The 20,927-nt window shown below is 49.7% G+C and overlaps 1 long non-coding RNA gene across 2 annotated transcripts in view; it reads left to right on the forward strand.

The window, feature by feature from the left end:
- LOC140680592 (uncharacterized) overlaps positions 1-20,927 on the forward strand; it is a 402,733-nt gene that overhangs the window by 12,002 nt on the left and 369,804 nt on the right. The window lies entirely within an intron of this gene.

Raw genomic sequence — 20,927 nt, forward strand, 5'->3', positions numbered from 1 at the left:
AATGCCCCCCCAGTAATCAGGCTTAAGGAAGAGACACGACCAGTAAAAAATTAAGCAGTAGAAATCAAGAAGAAGCAGTACACCACGACTGCCCAGAGACTACTGAAACTACTTACTCCAGCTGCCCAGACTTCAAGGACACTCCTTTGGGTGATGCAGAGACCTGGTTCACTGATGGGAGCAGCTACGTTGCCAGTAAAAAGCAACATGCTAAATATGCAGTCAATACCTGCAAAGAGATAATAGAATCCAGACCCTTACCAACAGGCACCTCTGCGCAAAAAGCCAAGATTATTGCACTGCCCTGTGCCTTAAAAATGGCAAACAAACTCTAGATATGCATTCAGAGTTATACACGCACATGGAGCTGTCTAGAGAGAGAGGAGGGACTGCTGACCTCGCAAGGAAAGACCACCAAGCATGCACAAGAGATAATCCAGCTGCTAAAAGTATGCATATTAAAGCACACCAAAAAGTGAGCTCAAAATTAAGAAAAGAAAAAATTGGAAAGGCAAAGAAAGCAATAGAAAGTAATTATAGACAAATTTCCCTTAAAGGTAAGCCAAAAAATAATAATACTATTTAAAAAAACCATATAACCAAGAAGGATGGGCTACGGGCTACCATTGAAATAGAGCCAGAAATCCCTTCCCATATGTGTAGTCACTAGTAAGGGAGAAGCACCAAAAAATACACTAAGGCCTAACTACTTAAAGCTTTTGTAAAGTGTAGCTCCTTTCCCAAAATGACCAAGGCTGCCAGTGTTACAGAGTGCATCAAAAATAAATAGTAATTTCCCCACGCTTTTATAACACATACCTAATTTAAAAAATCATGATCATTGCCAGGAGCTTATATGCCAGGTGAACTGACAGTGTGATCCTTGCCTCCAAACTAACCCCAGGAATAACCCAGACAAAACTTGGTCAGATTGAGAGGGGACACGGATCTGAAAAGCAGTAATAAATTGGCTTTTCAAAACCCCCATAAAAAAGAAAGTGTCAATATTTATAAATATTAGCAAATACATTTTCAAGGTAGCCAGAAACATTCCCCACCAGAACTGTCAAAGTCACCAGAATAAATAATACTAATTTTAGAGCTCCAGTCACAATATTAAGTGTAGCTAGAACTCAAAACAAAACACTAAGTAAACTAGTACATAACATACAGCCTAAGAATTAAGTCTACCTTAAGTCTCCTCCAAAAAAGACTTTAGAAGCAGTAAAAAAACACCATTCCAGATACTTCTCACCACACTCACCACAATCAAGATTAAAAAGCAGAATGCCTAGATCCACCACGCTCAAATAAAACAAGCCCCAAAAGCCCCTTAAAAACTAACACCAAAAAACAATGAACTAAAACTAAAACTTATTCAAGCAAAATGAATATATTGTAGCAGAGAGAGTAATTTATAATTTTATTTATAAAATTGCTTTGTATATAATTGTAATTAAAATCCTAAAATACCTCTATCCAAAAGAATACGCAATGGCCTTAGTCCCAAGTTCTAATCAGTATACTAAATCTATAAGAGAGCTGGCCACTTCAGCAACTAAACTAAGAAATTTAAAACAACCCCTACAGTTATCCCTAAAAGGCCGGGGTCCAAGATCACAAGTTATGTGTCTTTAGCTTTCAGTTTTATACAAGCACAGTTTTGGATACAGGCAACAGCAGCTTTGATCATACAGGAGAAGGTGAAAAGCATCTGTAACCTATATTTGTGGCCACTGCCTTGGTACTTACTGTACACAAAGCCACTGTTTATCTGCCAATTCGAGATTCATTCAGCCACTGATCAGAAAACTGTGCTTGTATATGCTAGTAAAGATTTTATATACTTAAGAACTCCTTATGTTAGGAAAATAAGGCCTTTTTGTTCATAATATAGAGTTTTTACATCTATAAAATAGAATTTTCACTTAGAGTTTTCACTTGTCTGAACATGTTCTCATTTTGCCAAGCATTCCAGAATATCTCTCAAGGACAACTTCGTTACACACTGCTTTAGGGAGTTAAAACTAATTTAGGGAGTGGAGGTTGGTTGTTAGGCATCAAAGCACCTAAGCGAATATCTTCAAGGACAGTTCCGTAATCTTGTGGAATGCGAGTAAACGTGCCTAGAGATAACATTTCTTGTTTTGAGAGAATTCCCAGATCACAGGAACAACCCTGAGGAAGACTACTGGCCTTCATCCCACGACCACCAAAAGGCAGAAAACGACCACCTAGCAACAGAGTGCACCTGCGCAGAAAAGACACCAGAACGTCACACTTCCGGAGGAGAAGACCCAATAAGTTGGGGGGGAATGGGGCACGAAAGGGCGGTAGTTGGAATAACTGCTGCCCAGCGCGCTGATTTGCTTTCGTTTCCTACCATTAATAAATCTTTTTAATTGGATTAGAAAGCCTATTGTGCTCGTTCATAACAATTTGGTGCCGTGACTCGGATCGCGGATCTGGGGAACCTCTCTCTGAGAGGGGCGCCACGATTCCGCTCCTTTGAGCGGACTCAGACCGGGGTTTCTACCCTCATCCCGACCGACGAACCTAAAAGCCTAGAAAGCGAAAGCAAAAAAAAAAAAAAAAAAAAAAAGGGAAGCGGGCCCAGGGTACCCCTTAAATTTTGTGCACAAAGTCCGGACGAAGACGCAGGACGCGTAAGTATAGAGGGATCCGTCCGGGCGGGGTTCGGGATCCCGGAGTACGGCGAGTGTGTGTGTGAATGAGAGGAGAACCGGCAGCCGGATTCTCCAAGCAAGTGTGGACCCTTAGTAGTGCGTTTTCCAGAGCTCGCGAGGGTCTGGGCCACGAACCAGGGGAAGCGATTGTGCTGTCGTGAGTGATTGAAGGTACTCTGGAGGACATGGGGCAGGGGAAGAGTAAGAGTAAATCCCCCTCCCCGGTGGGGGTAAAACTTCCCCCAATTCCTAAGGATAGTCCCTTAGGGTTTATGCTGACGAATTGGGAGCACTTTCCAGGAGCACCTGGGAAGGATAAAGCAAAGATGATACACTATTGCATAGAAGTATGGGGAGGACAAGAGATTTCTAAAGGTGTTTTTTGGCCCATCTTTGGGTCCTCAGAAGACTGGGTAAAGCAACTGTTAAATGGTTGGATAAACACTAAACAACCTCCTAACCCTGAGGAGAGTGCCTATGCCCGAGTCTGGACAGAAAAACCAGAGGTGCTCGTGTTTAAACTCTCGGAGGTTTCAGGGGGAAAGAAAAAGAAGGGGCGAGCGGAAGAAGTAATTATTGCACCCCCGCCTTACATTCCCCCTGCGCCGAATGCACCCCCTCCTCCTCCACAATCGGATGAGGAAGAATCAGACTCAGACTCTGATCAACCCTCAGGCTCGCGTGGTCCTTTTACCCGAAGTAAGACGCGAGGCAAACTATTTCCTTTAAGGGAAATGCCCATGGGGGGGACCACAGCGGGGGATTGGATTCATTTCGGTGCCCTTGAGTTCAGGGGATGTTAGAGACTTTAAGAAGGAGATGGGAAATTTGTTAGAAGACCCCCTGGGTGTGGCAGAGCGGGTGGATCAATTTTTAGGTCCTAATATATACACTTGGGAGGAATTACAATCTATACTTAACATTTTATTCACGGTTGAGGAAAAGAACATGATAAGAACTGCTGGTATGCGGGTCTGGGATGCTCAACCTGCACATGCCCAGCAGCGGGCCGATACCAAATGGCCTCTCGAGAATCCCAATTGGAATAACCAGGATCCGGTCCATAGAGCTAACATGCGGGACTTTCGGACCATATTAATTGATGGCATAAAAGAGTCCGTTCCTAGGGGCCAGAACATAAATAAAGCATTTAATGACAGACAAAAGAAGGATGAAACCCCCACTGAATGGTTGGAGAGGTTAAGGAAAAGTTTTCAGCTGTACTCGGGGTTAAACCCGAATGACCCAATGGGACAGGCAATTCTTAAAGTCCAGTTTGTCTCTAAGTCCTGGGATGATATTAGGAGAAAGATACAGAAAATGGATGATTGGCAGGACAGGGGTTTAGAGGAATTATTGCGAGAGGCACAGAAGGTTTATGTCCGAAGAGAGGATGAAAGTCAGAAGAAGCAGGTAAAAATGATGGTTGCTGCGGTAAGGGAAAGCAGGCGAGCGGAGGAAGGACAAAAGAGAGTCACTCAGAATAGGGAGGGTGACAAGGGAAAGGTAGGAGAAAGGGTGTGTTATTATTGTGGTAAGAAGGGACATTTCAAAAAGGAGTGCAGAAGGAGGCTTAAGGACGAGGAGGAGTTCAAAATCGAATAGGGGAGTCAGGGGGTCTACTTTATGGGGACCGGGAAACATCAAAAAGAGCCCTTGATAAAATTGAAGGTGGGTCCCCAGAGCCAGGAAATAAATTTCTTGGTCGATACGGGAGCAGAGAGATCTACTATTCAATTCCTGCCTCAGGGCTGTAATTTATCGAAACAGACAGCCACAGTAATAGGGGCTAAGGGGGAACTATTTGAAGTACAAATTATTAAAGAGGTGATGGTAGAATCAGGAACTAAGATGGGGGTGGGTGATTTCCTATTAGTTCCTGAAGCGGACTACAATTTGTTAGGGAGACTGAAATATCTTTTGGTTATAGTGGATCATTTAACACATTATGTGGAAGCAATCCCCACTGCCAGGGAGACAGCTCGGACAGTAACAAAAGCCTTGCTGGAAGAAGTAATACCTAGATATGGAGTCTCAGAGACGATAGACTCTGATAAAGGCCCCCATTTTACTTCAAAAATAACACAGATGCTAGCAGAAGCTCTGGGCATAAAATGGGAACAACATACCCCCTGGCATCCACAGAGTTCGGGGAGGGTAGAAAGAATGAATGGAGAAATTAAGAAACAACTCACCAAATTAGTACTAGAAACTAAACTATCCTGGATAAAATGTCTGCCGTTGGCATTATTAAATGTTCGAACTCAGCCACGAGCTGATATAGGACTGTCCCCATTTGAAATGTTGTATGGGATGCCCTATTCCCTAGAAAAAGTTCAAACTAATCCTAACATTACTGATCAAAGTATTAATAAATATTTAACCACTTTAATGAAATATAAAAAACAGTTATGGGAAAAGGGGATGTGGGCCCAAAGACCACCCCTAGATCTTGTGTTACACCAGGTACAACCCGGCGACTGGGTCCTCATCCGAACCTGGAAGGAAGATTCAATCACCCCAAAGTGGGACGGACCATACCTGGTTTTAATCACCACTGACTCCGCAGTCCGCACAGCAGAGAAGGGATGGACTCATGCTAGCAGAATAAAGGGGCCGGTGGATCCAACTCGATTCCATACAACTTCCAGGGAAACGAGCTGGAAAACTGACGGGAAGCCGGGGGATTTAAAGTTAACAGTAAAAAGGACTTACAAATAATTTTCATGAACACTATCAACTCTAAGGACATTTGGGTTGGGGATAACTGGGGACTGCAAGTACAACTAGTGGGAGAAACAAAACCCCCAGGATACTGTAAACGTCTAGAGGATTCAGCCCAGCAGCCCTTTTATCGGTTCATCCGACTTGAAAAAGAGCAGAAACCTTGGGAAGGGGAGGGCCATGCTGAACATCAAAGTATTAGAGTAAAGTGTAGCTGGTTAGATTGTCATTGTTACCCTTTTGCCTGTTTTTCCTGCAAAATCTGTAAAGGATTGTGGTGGGCTCACTGCAGAAAGGGGAGAGCTCCGAAAAGTGTATGTCAACGCTGCTGGCTGGAGCAGCGCAAATTGACCTCTGAAGTACTAAATTACAAGGTTGCCACTCGGGAATTGACTAAAGGATCCCCTGAGTGGTGGGAGATTTTCGTAAAAGGAATAAACTCTGAATTCCACTGTTACCATTCCAATGAACCCCTAGGTCCATTCCTCACGAATATAGTCCAAGTCAAGTGTCGCAAATTAGTCAAAAGGCTCAGGTGCGACACCCCACAGTTAAATGCGAAAAACTGGAACTCCCGGAGGTCAAAGTGGGAGAGAGGGAACAATCCCACCCCTGAAGAATATCTCTGCTGTCGAGAAGATGGCTTACCCTGTAACTTGTAGCAACCAAGTTGACAGGCGAGACAGAGAGGTAGGTAGTGGGGTTGAGAGGCCCTCCCAAACCTTGAAAAAGAATATAAATCATCATGGGTATGAGAATGGTGACAACGGAATGAGGGAAAATGGGAATGTAAAACTGAGCATGATAAGTAACATCCTCTCCTGCAGTGCGTATCACTCAATCCTACGGGTTTTTATGTTTGTATGGCTTCCCCTCCAGAGTGCTACAGTTAATATACATGAACCCTTTAAATGGACCTTAAGCAGATGGGAGGATCACGATACCCGTCATATTTTACAGACAATAACAGGACCTGGAGCACCGAGCTTTAAGATTGGGATTTGTGATTTAACTCAAAGTTCAAAATGTGGGCAGCTGTTAAATTTAACAAGCTTCTATATGTGCCCTGCCTCGAACCCAGGGAAGCAATACTGTAATTACCCTAGACATTATTACTGCGCCTATTGGGGTTGTGAAACAATAGCATCAGCGTGGGCTCCGGGTGGAGGATTAGACAAATATTTAAAGGTAGGGCATGGACCAGCAGGGTGTAAACGACCACAAGAGTGGCCTTGGACTGGGAAAAACTTACTTGGAAACTGCACCTTTCTTTACCTAAATGTCACTCAACCAAGTGATTCTGGATGGTTAATAGGCAAAACATGGGGGGTTAGGCATTGGATAGAAGGACATGATCCAGGAAATCTGATACAAATAAAAAAGGAGGTAGCTCCACATGACCCTAGTCCTATAGGCCCAAATCCAGTAATAAGCAATAATTTAAAGGAGAGTAATAAAACCAGAGATAATGTTATAAAATCAAACAAAATTGATCAAGAACCTCAGATATTAGTGCAGAAGTATACAACCTTATGGAAAATTATGCAAGCTACTTTTGGAGTTTTGAATCATACTTATCCTAACTTAACCAAGGGGTGCTGGCTTTGCTATATGATAAATCCACCCTTTTATGAAGCTATTGGGATTACATCTGAGGCAAGAGAAATAAATGGTACAAATCCAAAGGAGTGTCTCTGGGGAAAGGGAAGAGATAGTGTTTCAGGCATTACACTGTCCCAGGTTAGTGGACAAGGAAGGTGTGTAGGGAAGGTTCCAGCAGATATGCAACATCTCTGCAACACAACAATAAGCATTAACAGAACAAACAAGCCTTCTGATTGGCTTATGCCAGCAGTCAATACTAAATGGGTATGTCAACAACTTGGAGTTACACCCTGCCTATCGATAAAAGCCTTTAATAATTCAGATTTCTGCATTCAAGTTCTAATAATCCCCAGAATCGTATACCATCCAAAAGAATACGTACTAGAACATCAAATGACCCCTGAACACTACCTGGCTAAAAGGGAACCACTTACAACACTAACGGTAGCAATTTTGCTCAGCTTAGGAGGAGCAGGAGTAGGAACAGGGGTTGCCTCCTTAGTGAGTCAAAACCGGGTATGAAAGCTCTGCGCACATCTGTAGATGAAGATCTGAGTAGAATAGATAAAGCCATAAGTGAACTAGTTAAATCAGTGAAATCCCTTTCTGAGGTAGTCCTCCAAAACCGAAGGGGATTAGATTTGTTATTCTTACAGCAGGGTGGGCTTTGTGTTGCCTTACAGGAAGAATGCTGCACTTATGTAGATCACACGGGTATTGTAAAAGACACGATGGCTGAATTACGCAAACAAATAGAACAACGAAAAAGAGAAAGAGAATCCCAGCAGAGCTGGTATGAATCCTGGCTCACCTATTCTCCCTGGCTAACCACTCTATTATCCACCCTTGCAGGACCAGTAATTTTACTAATTCTAGTACTTACTTTTGGGCCATGTATTCTTAACAAGCTTATTACACTAGTGAAAAATAGATTAGAAGCTGCACATTTAATGATGGTAAAACCAAAATACGAGCCACTTAGCGAAGTAGAAACTGAAGATTATTTAGAATTAAGCAAAAGAGAATTAGAGCGCTTTAGTGAACAAAAAGAGGTTTAAAATAAAAAGGGGGGATATTGTTAGGAAAATAAGGCCTTTTTGTTCATAATATAGAGTTTTTACATCTATAAAATAGAATTTTCACTTAGAGTTTTCACTTGTCTGAACATGTTCTCATTTTGCCAAGCATTCCAGAATATCTCTCAAGGACAACTTCGTTACACACTGCTTTAGGGAGTTAAAACTAATTTAGGGAGTGGAGGTTGGTTGTTAGGCATCAAAGCACCTAAGCGAATATCTTCAAGGACAGTTCCGTAATCTTGTGGAATGCGAGTAAACGTGCCTAGAGATAACATTTCTTGTTTTGAGAGAATTCCCAGATCACAGGAACAACCCTGAGGAAGACTACTGGCCTTCATCCCACGACCACCAAAAGGCAGAAAACGACCACCTAGCAACAGAGTGCACCTGCGCAGAAAAGACACCAGAACGTCACACTTCCGGAGGAGAAGACCCAATAAGTTGGGGGGGAATGGGGCACGAAAGGGCGGTAGTTGGAATAACTGCTGCCCAGCGCGCTGATTTGCTTTCGTTTCCTACCATTAATAAATCTTTTTAATTGGATTAGAAAGCCTATTGTGCTCGTTCATAACACTTATACTACTATAATTGTACCTAATAAGTCAAATGTACATAGTAAAGCACTAAGAGGCACTTACTAATGTCAAGATTTGCATTAAGTAAAAAAATATACTTATCATCTTAAGGAAAGGGGGGAATGAGACAGAGTAAAAATTTAACAAAGTAGAAATCCATTTAAATTTAGGTGAAATGTACCACTTTGAGCTTGCTAAATATGCTGTTTAGTCTGGTGACTGCAGGCCTAACAAAACTACCCCAGCTGAGGAGAAAGAATGCAGATTTCCGCACTAAAAGATAAGACTCCTCAGACCTTGAAACAGACAGGGCAGAGTGACCCAGGAGTTCTTTCTGTACTTTCTGGAAAAAACTGAGTACAAATATAACTAACTATAAGTATAATGTAAAATCAGCAAAATAAATAAGCATTAACCTATTATAAAATTATATATATATAGAAATTAATAAAAGTAATAAAAAAAGATCAAAAGTTCTCAAAAGTGTTCATGTCCATTAAAAAGCATTAAGTCCCAACATGCGTCCACAACACTGTAAATAAACATACCCATTCCTTACAAATCTTTATTAGAATTGCAGGGTTTAATTTTTCATCCGCATTTCACCTCCTTGAGCTGACACACCCACGCTGCCAGGACAGAAATGGGTTTCCCATCCCACCTTCCCATGTCTCCCCCATGGTCACACAGAAAGAACCCCAGGCCAGCCCGTGGGGCGTTCCCTCTCTCTCTGCCTGGGGAGCGTTGGGCTCTGACTTTGGGGCTGTGACTCGCACTGGGGCAATGTGGGAACTGTTCCTCCTCACCTCCTCCCTCATCTCCCTCATCTCCTCTTGGAGTTCCTTGAGCACAGCAGAGACATGAGCCTGCACTGGGCCATGGATCACACTCTCACCATTTCTGAGACATGAGCCTGCACTGGGCCATGGATCACACTCTCACCATTTCTGAGACATGAGCCTGCACTGGGCCATGGATCACACTCTCACCATTTCTGAGACATGAGCCTGCACTGGGCCATGGATCACACTCTCACCATTTCTGAGACATGAGCCTGCACTGGGCCATGGATCACACTCTCACCATTTCTGAGACATGAGCCTGCACTGGGCCATGGATCACACTCTCACCATTTCTGAGACATGAGCCTGCACTGGGCCATGGATCACACTCTCACCATTTCTGAGACATGAGCCTGCACTGGGCCATGGATCACACTCTCACCATTTCTGAGACATGAGCCTGCACTGGGCCATGGATCACACTCTCACCATTTCTGAGCTGTTGGCAGCAGAGCCCACTGTCTCTCGGCTGTTATCGGCATTAATCGTGGCAATGAAGGTGGTGTATTGACATGGCCCCAGACTTGCCAGACTCCACAGCATTTGCCCTGTGCACCTGACCTTGTCGGAGTCATTATCATGCTGTCCATCCCTCCCAAAGAGTACCTCCAACACTGCCACTTCCCTCAGCTGTTGGATCCCTTCCTCAAGGGCTTTCCAGCATGTTCTGTGGTGGTGCTCTTGTGTTCTCTCCCTATGGACAAACCTCTCTCTGACCCTCATTAAAAGCCCCTCCCAGAAGGAAAGAGACCCTGGCTCCCTTACAAAAATCTGATTCATACCTGAGTCCTGGGTCAAGGGTCCCAAATTCCTTGCCTCACCACCATCCAGCTGGACACCTGTACCCATGAGGTCCCAGACTTGAAGTAGTCAGGTTGTATAAGCCTCACGTCTCCATCGTACAATGTCCTTGTGCAGATTACATCAGGGACTTTTGTACATCAGGGACTCGGTGATGATCACAGCCTCTGGCTCCCCTGTGGGTTGTGAGGGCTTTCCCTTATCTGGGTGCTCTGGTTTCATCTTAGACCTCCTTGTTTCTACAGGGGCAACTGCTGCTGGCTGTGGCTGCCTTTGTGGTTCAGCTGGAACCTGGACAGTTGTAAAATCTGTGGGTTCCACTGCTGCACCATCAGATTCTCCTTTTTTGAGGCAGGGGGAGGGCTTCTCACCAGCTGGGGAAATGCATTCCTTCAGCATCTCATGCATTTCCTTCACCAGACCCCCACCCAGTCTGGGTGGGTCATATCTGGGGTGGGCTGTGGGGCAGGGTCAGGCTCTGGGGCAGCAGCATCCCTGGTCTCTGGGGCCGTGTCAGGTTCTGGGGTGGGTGTCAGGGTGGTTATCCAGGGTAATCTTCCCTTGTGTCTCAGTGCTAAATAGAACAGGGCTAACAGCAACACCAGCCCCTGTATGATAACATTGGCATTTGGAGTGGATCTGAACCCTTCACAAACTGGTGGGGCAGACCCAAAGAGATGGTTAAAGGGTTGGGAGAAAATTTCCCCCGGCGTCATTTCCTCACAGTAGGTGCCATTATTAAAGTAACCCCAAAAGCACACAGTCAGTGTGTGATAGCTGTGAATCCATGTGCCTGCTTCCCAGAGGAAGTTACAAATCCATGAATTCTTCCCCTTATTCACCCATAGAACAAACCGGAGAACAGCCACAGCAGCCTTGGCTGTAGGAACCATGTTTAGATAAGGGTCTGCAAATGGAGAAATGCAGCCACGGTTCCGTGTCACCCAAACCAGGGCAGGCTGGAGCACAGGGTGCCGCTTAACGAGGTTTCTGTAGCAGCACAAAAAATTGGATTCCTCAAGAACTGTTATTCCCTTTTTTGTACCTGTGCCCTCGAGCCTCATGTTGGGTGCCAAAATCTATTTTGGTTTGCAAAGACAGGAGTCTGCTAAGGAAGGCAGGAGCCTCCCCTGAAATGGGGGAAAAAAAAAAATGTAGACCCTGTCCATCTTAATTGCAATAAATTTGAGGTTAAAGGGGGCTCTCAGGCAAAAATATGGGAGCAGGAATAGCAGTTCTTTATTAGGGAAGAAAATAAAAAGATAAAATAAACAATGCAGTGAACCAACCTCTAACAGATGGCAATTGAATACATCTTGCCTTGCAATCTAGGACAACAGCTTATTCAGCATGAATCACATCCATTTACCACATCCCCTTACCCCCAGATATTGCCCACCTGCGACTGACACCCCAAAACATTTTTTAAAAATTATGAATTTTTTTCATAATTAAAATTTAGTTAAATTTTAATTGAATGAATGAATTAAATTAATTTAATTAATTAATTTTAGCTTAATAACAATTAAAATTTTATTTTGCTTATGCATAAAAATATTATTCTATATTTTATTATTTCATTTTAATGCTTGTATAAAAAAATCTCTATATGTTTTTTGCAATCAAAAAATTATTGGTCATTGGTTCTAAGTAATACAATTCCCTTCATTAATTCATTGGCCACTATTGGCTATTGATTTTGCCCTCTTTATTCTAATTTCCTTTATTTTTATTACTTTTGTCATCATTTTTTATCATTTTCACAGGCAGGGTAAAAGCGGCCACTTTGGGGTCCATGGAGACATTTCTGGGGCACATTTGGGGCAGTTTTGTGTCTGGGGAGGGAATTCAGAGAGAACTCGAGGGTCTGGGGGATACCTGGGGGAGCCGGGTGGGCACCTGGAGGGGCACTCAGGGATTCTGGGGGGCAGTTCGGGGTCCGGGGGAGCACTCGGGGGTTCAGGGGGGCCCTTGGAGGTCAGGGAGGGGAATTTGGGGCCCTTCGGGGTCCGGGGGAGCACTCGGGGGGCTCGGGCGGGGCTCGCTGGGGCGCGGGGGCTGATGGGAGTTGTAGGCGCGGGTACAATACGGTGTAACGGGGCCGCGCAGCATCACGGGAGTTCTAGGCGCAGCTACAGCGGCTCTCGGTGGGGCGCGGGGCATGACGGGAGATGAAGTCACGGCTGGACCAGCGCTGGACGGGCGCCGCGGAGCATGATGGGAGCTGTAGTCCCGGAAGTGGCTCGGACGCGGTGTTTGGGGTCCGGGAAAACCCTCGGGTGACACTTTTGCATACGAGACGCGACTTCAGGTCCTCGGGGGTTCTGGAACACTCGGGGGGAACTTGGAGAGATTTAACCGGGTTCCTTAGGGCGCAGGGCGTGGCAGGAATTTGAGGTGCGGAACTGTGTTCTAAGGAGCTCTGGTGCCTCGGGAGATGAGCGGAGAGGAATGCTCAGAAATGGCTGCACTGAGGATCTGTGGGGTTGGGAGCACTCAGGGGATGCAAGGACGCTTTCGGGGGGTCCCGAATGGGCGCTGAGGGGCACTTGGGGATCCCGGAGGGGCTGGGGGACACTTACGGGACAGATGGGGGCGGTACCGGGGCGGTTCTGTGGAACGCGGGGCATGACGGGCGTTGTAGTCCGGGCCCCAATGGGGCTCTACTGGGCTGCGGGGCATGATGGGAGTTGTAGGCAAAAGAAAATATGGCGCAGACTTCAGGCACCGCCCACAAAGCCATGATACCTGGCGCTGATTGGTTGGGACTTGTGATAGGCGGAAGCCTCGGCCAATGGGAGGCGGCGGGGACAGGAAAAGCCCATTCTACCCCTCCAGTCCTTCCGAGCACAGCCCAGTTCATCCCCAGTACAGCCCAGTACGACCCCAGTGCCCTTCCAGGCCCTCCCAGTACAGCGCAGTTCATCCCCAGTACAGCCCAGTAGAAACTGAGTTCCCCTCCAGTCCTTCCCAGTACAGCCCAGTCCCTCCCAATACACCTGAGTTCATTCCCAAGCCCTCCCAGTTCTTCCCAGTGTTATCCCCAGTATGCCCCAGTGTTGCCCAGTTTTCCCCACAATGTCCCTAGTTTGTCCCAGTATCCGCCAGTTTTACTCCCAGTTTCACTCCCAATATGTCCCAGTGTGTCCCAGTGTAGCCCCACAGTCCATCCCAGTCCACCCAGATTCCCCCTCAGCATTCCTCATGTTCCCAGGCTGTCCCAGCCCTCCACAGCATCACTGCCAGTGTGTCCCAGTGTGTCCCACAGCATTCCCAGTGTTCCCCAGTATGTCCCAGTCCTCCCCAGTGTTTCCAAGGACAGTTTAATTTCTCAGGGCTGCCGTGGCAGCCAAACCCAGCAGTGGGGTCAGTGCAGTGTCCATGGCCACAGCCCCTTGCAGTGGCCCAGTGCAGCTGGGCTGATGATCCACCCTCACAGCTGGCCCAGGGCCGGTCTGGAGTGGTTTCAGTGGCACCTTGGGCTGGCACACACCTGAGGAGGGTGTCTGTTTTCATGGGGAAACTCAGGAGTTTTAGATTGCTTCAAACATAGAAAAAGGGAAAACCCCTCTTAGGCAGGGTGCAGCCAGCCCTGCAGGCACAGCAGGTCCCAGGTGAGTGAGGACAGACAGGATGGGCCTGGGCAATGTGGAGCAAGGTTGTCCCCGCTGGGCCAGAGCTCAGGGCACAGCTTCTCTGAGCAGGCCAGAGCTCCTGAGGGGAGACCCTGGCTCAATATCAATCACAGAATGCTGCAATTGCCTCTGATCTAAAGAGAAATGTAATAAAATACACCCTTTAAAACAGGAATGTGTATTCCTTACAAGCACTTTGAAATCTTTCTCCACAACTGGAATAGGAAAACTTTAATGACCCTCTCAGGGATTTGGTGTTGTTTACATCAGACTCAGTCCCTGAGTGTGTCTTCAAAAAACTTCTCAAGAACTCAAAGTTAAATTAAAACTCCAAAGTTTCTTGAAGTTTTAATGGGTCCCACTGAGGGACAGGACTGAGAAAGTGTCCCCAGGTTCCAGTCAGAGCAGAACACTGGGGGCAGAGATGACAGCTGGGGACAAGCAAGGGAAAGGTGTCTCTGGTGCTGAGCAAACCTGGATGTGTTTCAGGAATGCAAAGGGCCCAGGCCTGAGCCCCAGCCCCTGGCAAGGCAGATCCTGTCCCTCCCTCATTGCTCAGGGCTCTTCCCGGGATGGGCACTGGGATGTGGGGATGTGCCATGCCATGGGCAGGACCATGGGGCGGCCCCTGCCAGGCTGCTGAGCAGGGACAAGGAGGCACTGAGGCCCCAGGGCTGCAAGGGTCACTTGTCCCCTCGTGGCCTCAGGCCCAGGGCCAGCAGCCATAGCCAAAGTGCTGCACAGGTTGGCTCTGTCAGGGCCTTGCAGCTGCTGCACATCCCTGTGCCCTCTGCAGCCCAGGCTGTCCCACGGTGTCCCTGCCCTGCGCCTCTGTCCCTGCAGGCTGTCGTCATCCCCGGCTGCCCCACCTCGCTGGCCCCTCCTTTGCTGGCAGCTCTGCCTCCTGCTGCCCCTGCCTGGCCACACAAAGCCTTGGCCTTGATACCAAAAGGGTTAATTCAGTTTTTACTGTGCCTGTGAACTTTTAACACAGGAACAAGGTGTGCAGGAGCTGCTTTTCCAGCAAGGACAGTTGGAAGTGTAGAAGACATCTGGCTCAAGAGTGCAGTGATAGAAAAAGCAAGGACTGAACCTGGGAACTTGGGGTGGGTTTTATGGAAATGGGTAAATTGTAATTCACATTTAGTGACTGTGTATAAGCAACACACTGGTAGAGTTACATGTCCACATAAGGTTAGGAGTTATCCCTCACTAGACCTCAGGCCTGAATAAATGATCCCCTCTTAAATAGCAATTTAGTGTTAAGGAGTCTTGTTCTGATATTTCAGAGATTTGGTGGCCATGGGGCCTCACAGAACCCAGGAGTTACCTGTGACTCTGTCCAAACTCATGGAACAAAGGGTCCATGGTGACACAGCGGAACCCCATGGATCCCAAATCCATTTTGGCACATTGGGGCCACATTGAACCAATGGTCCATTGTGACACCACGGATCCAAGGAGACCATTGTGACCCTGAGAAACCTCTTGGAACCAAGGGGCCATTGTGACACAGCAAGGCCTCATGGAACCACAGGTCCATTGTGACACTGCAAGGTCACACAGAACCAAGGTGGCCATGGAACCAAGGTTCTGCTATGGAACCTCATGGAACAAATGGACCATGGTGACACTGTGGAACCAGGGAGACTGTTTTTGGCAGTAGGAAAGCTCATGGAACCCCAAGTCCATTGTGACACAGCAAGGCCTCATGGACCCAAGGGACCATTGTTAAACTGTGCGGCCTCATGGAACCATGAGCCATTGGGACACAGCGTGGCACCTCATGGAGCCAAGAGTCCATTGTTACACTGTGGGGCCCTGTGGCACCAAGGGGACCACAGTGACTTTCTGGGGCCTCATGGAACAATGGAGACTGTTCTGACACTTTGGGACTCACTGGAATCAGGGGGCCATTAGAGCGTGGCAGGGCCTCATGGAATCAAGGGGACCACAGTGAACACTGTGGGTCTCCGTGGGATGAAGGGTCCAATGGAACCATTGTGTCACCATTGTGTCACTCTGGGGCATCCTGGGACCAAAGGTCCATTGTGACCCAGCAGGGCTCATGAAACCATGGAGACCATTTCTACATTTTGAGGCCTTGTGAAACCAAAGGGCCTCTGTGGACTTCAGAGGCTCATGGAGCCAAGGGGACCATCGTGACACCGTGGGGCTCAGTGAAACCAATGGTCTGTTGTCACACTGCCAGGCTTTATGTGTGGGTTCTCTGCTTGTTTTTTCTGCCTGTGTCCTGGTCAGGATTGAAGGTACTTGAGACCATAGTTCGTGTTCAAACTCAGGTGCTTCTTGTTTCTTATCAGTGTTGCAGCCTTACAACTGTGAGTTTTGCAGTCTTTCATTAGCAAGTCACAAAATGGCCAAATATCTCTTGTTACAAGGTCTTTTAAAAGTATCCAACCAAGAAATGACACCTAAATTATTCTCCCTTTTAACCCAATGTCCTAGTTTAGGGCAAATTTGGGGAAAACCCTCTGAAAGGAGTCCCCAGGAAACAAACCCCCACGGCCCCTCCCCACCCACCTGGTTCAGGGAAAAATTTCCTCTGAGAGAGAAGTGGAAAAGAACCTCTTTATTCAAGGAACAAAGCACTCCCCAGCACCAAAACAATTAACAACACCAGATGACAACAAAACTCTTTCACCACTCTGAAGAGATGAACAAATCCAGAAAGTCTTTCCTGGGAGTGGTCGCCCGGGTCTGGACGCTGGGGATTGCTCTCCAGCACTGGGGATGGCTGCTGCAGATCACCAAATGCAGGCTCCTGGTGTTCCTTGGTGTTTCCCAGATCCCAGTCCAGAGCAGGTTGGATGGTATTCAGGAAGAGGAAAGGAAAAGAAACAGTCCAGGGAAAGAATTGGACTGCTTAGCTAACCTAACTAGGAAGCAATGGCAAAAGCAGAAGCAAGCCAAGCAAAGCAAAAGCCAGCCAGGCAGCACCAGCCTTTTCTAGACAGCAGACCATGGGGGGAGGTGAACCAGCTGATAACAAGGCAAAACAAACCTTCACTTTCAGAGTCAGTTCTGAAAGCACAGAACATAATATCACACGTAAACAGAACACACGATTGGAGATACAAACACCATAACGTCACCCTAGGACAAGAGGTGATGTCACACCTGGGTAGGTGGGTGATGTCATAACCAGGTGACATCACACCTGGATAACCAGGTCCCACCCACACCTGGGCACCTGGAACCCTCACACCTGCATTCCTCCCACCTGGATCCCTCATACCGGAGTCCCAGCCCACCCAGATGTTGGGGTTCCGGCACACCTGGATCACCAGTTCCCAGCACACCTGGGCACCTGCACCCTGCCCAGACACACCTGGATCTCCCCAGGACACCGGGATCCCCCCACAAAACACCTGGAGCCATGGAGGAACACCTGGAACTGCCCCTGGGATACCTGAGACCCCTCCAGGAACACCTGGATGCCTCCTGAACACAGCAGGAGCCCCCAGGAACACCTGGATCCCCCCAAATAACACCTGGGACTCCCCCAAAACCACCTGGACCCACCCAAAACCCAACTGGACCAACCCAGGGACAGATGGACTCGCCCCCCAAACTCACTGGGACCCCGCTAAAACTCACCTGGATCCCCCTCTAAATCCACCTGGGACCCCCAAAACGCACCAAGACTCCCCCAAAACCCACTTGGACCCACCCAGGAACATCTGGCACTCCACAAACTCATTTGGACCCCGCAAAAGCCCACCTGGAGCCCCCCAAAATCCCACCTGGTCCTTCCCCCGTGACATCACAGGTGTGGTCCTGCTCCCCCACTCCCCTGGGTTTGAATTTTTGGGTCGATTTGTGGTGATTTTTGGTTTCCATTGATAAAAATCTATCCGGGGCGGGGCCAAGGCTCATTTGGGGTGGGGCTTCAGGAGGGGGCGGGGCCAGAACCCGGAGCGGGAACTGGATGGGCGGGGCCTGAGGGGGCGGGGCGCTCGGTGGGCGTGTCCAGCAGCAAAGGGGCGGGGCCAAAACACGGGGCGGGGCCTAAAGGGGCGTGGTCAGTGTCTGGGGGCTCGTCCTGCCGCTCCCACCCCCCCAAATTCCCCCGGACCCTCCCTCACCGCCCCTCACCCACCCATGGGACACACCCCGAAACCTCCCCAGCCCCTCCCCCCTCAGCCCCCCCGAGCTGTTTTCACCTGGGAGCCCCCAAATCTTTGGGAATTCTCACCTGGGACCCCCTAAAACTCACCTGTACCCCTCCAAAATCTCCTCAGGACCCTGCAAACCTCACCTGGGACCCCCAAACCTCACCTGGAACCCCCCAAATTCTCACCTGAGACCCCCCCAAACTTCTCCTAGGACCCCCAGACCTCACCTGGGCAGGTGGGAAACCCCAAATCCTTGGGAATTCTCATCTGGGACCTCCCAAACCTCACCTGGGACTACCCAAACCCTCACCTGGGACCCCCCAAAGCTCACCTGGGACCTCCTCAGAATCTCCTCAGGATCCCCCAAAAGCGGCCAAAGGTGAGGTGGGCCCGTGTGATGACGTCACCTCTTCCTGTTTCACCTCTCCGGCCGCGCCGCGTTCCCGCGTGTCCCCAACTGTCCCCGGCCGTGTCCCCTCCCCGGAGTGTCCCCAGCGGCCATGGAGCCCAACGAGGTGCGACAATCCTGGCAGGGGGGTGGGAGGGGACAGGGGGAACATGGGGGTGGCAGAGGGGACAGAGGGGTGGCAGAGGGTTGGAGGGGACCGAGGGTGGTAGGAGGGAACAGAGGGGGACAGTGGGAGACGAGAGGGTGACAAAAGGGACAGAGAGGACACCAGAGCCCCCCAGGGAGGGGACAAACAGGACCACAGGAGGGCACAGGGGCCACTGTAGGAGGCCACAACTGCCACCAGGCCCCTGACACCTCCCCTGTCCCCTCCCCAGCTGTCCCCCCACCAGCTGCTGGAGGCGATGGTGGCCGTGGTGGCCACACTGGGCCAGCTGGTGGCCACCCTGAGAGAACTGATGGCCACCGTGGCCAGGCTGCACAGGGACATGCTGCTGGCCATGTCCCCAGAGTTCCTGTGGGTGGCTGTGGGGACCTTGATCTTTCACCTCCAGGACGCCCTGCGCCACTACCGTGTCCCCTCCCTGGGCCACCGCCCTGTCCCCTCCCTGGGATGGACCCTGGCCAACCTCGGGGACACCCCAGGGACCACCTGGGCCTGTGTGAGAGCCCTGGCCAGCGCCAGGCGTGTGCTGGACAGGCTCATGGACAGCTGGGCCCGGCTGGCCAAGGCGGCCACCGAGCTCCGCGACGCCTGCAGGGATGCGGCCACCGGGAGGGGACAGCGGCTGGAGCTGCACCTGGGGCTGCTGGGGGACTTGGTGGCCACGTGTGACAAAACCACTGTGTTCCCCCGGGAGCTGCAGCGCCGGCTCAGGGACATCGAGGCTGCCCTGGAGGGGACAATGGAGGTGTCCCCTGATTTCTGTGCGGCCTCGGTGGCCACAGCGGCCGAGGCTGAGCAGCTGTGGGAGGCCAGTGCCCGCCTGGCCATGCGTCACCTGCTGGGGACACCTGGGGACATCAACACCCTCTTCTTCTGTCCCTCTCCTGGCCACGGTGGCTGTGCAGTGGCCGAGCGGTGCCAAAGAGCCATGGAGGACATCCCGAGGCTGCTGTGCACAGAGCAACATCACCACTGGGCCGTCATCAGGCCGGTGTCACCTCTGCAGAGACTCGGGGACATTCTGAGGGCACTTTGGGAGCACTTGGGGACACTTTGGGAAGGTGTGTGGCGACGCCGGTGGGGGCGGGGGGGTGAACGAGCCTCCCCTCAGTGCCTTGCAGGAGACCCGGCTGTGATTTGGGGGCCGGGGGGGTCCCCAGGCAGCCCCCGCTGCTGAGCACTGACCCTGCCCCGGGGGGCGCTGGGACCCCCCAAAAACCGCACCCGCACCCCCTTCAGTGCCCCCGAACCCCCCTCGAGCACTGACCCCCCTCACCGGGCACTGGGACGAGTGGAGACCCCCCCTCTCGGTTTTCTGGGGGTCGAGATGACCCCGAGATTGTGAAAAGTCCTTTTCTCCCAGCCCGCGCGGGCAGAGAAGGAGTCGAGATGCGGAGCTTTGCTTCTCAGGGCCGTTTATTTTCCCTTTTCTCTAACAGCTTTGTCTGCTCTGCTGAGCTCTGTCTAGCAGGTCGGTCTGTGGCAGTCTCCCTGCCCTCAGGGCGCTGTTTGCCTTCTACACTAAAAACTACCTGTACTGTGTTCACAATAACGTGCCAATATCTATCATTTCTGTTGGACAGTGTGTCTCTACCTTCAACCAACAGAAAGTGTCACCATCACAGCAAGACATGGAGGGCAAAAAGAAGGAGAAGGTCAGGACACACCCAGATCCCTCCACCTTGTCCCATTGAACCCCGTATTTTAAAATGTTAAAATTCTACTTTTCCACCCTGTGTTAATTCACCTACCACACTACTCAAACCCTTGTGCCTTGTAATTCCCTATACAAAGTTGGCAATTTTCTCCAGGGGCTAAAACCACAGCCACCGGTGCTCTTGACACCATGCCAAGGTCTCCGAGGCCCCTGCCAGGGTCTCGAGCCATCCAGGGCAGCCAGAGGGATGTCCTGGATTCTGACACCCCCAATTACCGAGCAGTGGGAGCCCCCCGGGCACTGCCCCCCACTCACTAAGAACTGGGATAGGGACCGGACCCCCCTCGAACCCTGGGAACCCCACAACCACCGGGACCCCCCAGGCAGCGCCACCCCCGTGCACCGGGACAGGGACCGGGCCCCCCTCGTGCACCGACCCCGCCGAGCACTGGGCCCGGACCCCCTTTGTGCCCCCCATCCCTGACGGAGGTTCCATCCCCTGCGCTTTGACCCTCCAGAGCTGCGGGACCCCCAGGAACAGTGCAGGGACTGTGGGGGACCCCAAGGGCTGGGGGGGCACGGGGGGTTAACCAGCACTAGGGGAGTCC

The sequence above is a fragment of the Taeniopygia guttata genome, chromosome 25 (assembly GCF_048771995.1).
Source record: "Taeniopygia guttata chromosome 25, bTaeGut7.mat, whole genome shotgun sequence".
Taxonomy (NCBI): domain Eukaryota; kingdom Metazoa; phylum Chordata; class Aves; order Passeriformes; family Estrildidae; genus Taeniopygia; species Taeniopygia guttata.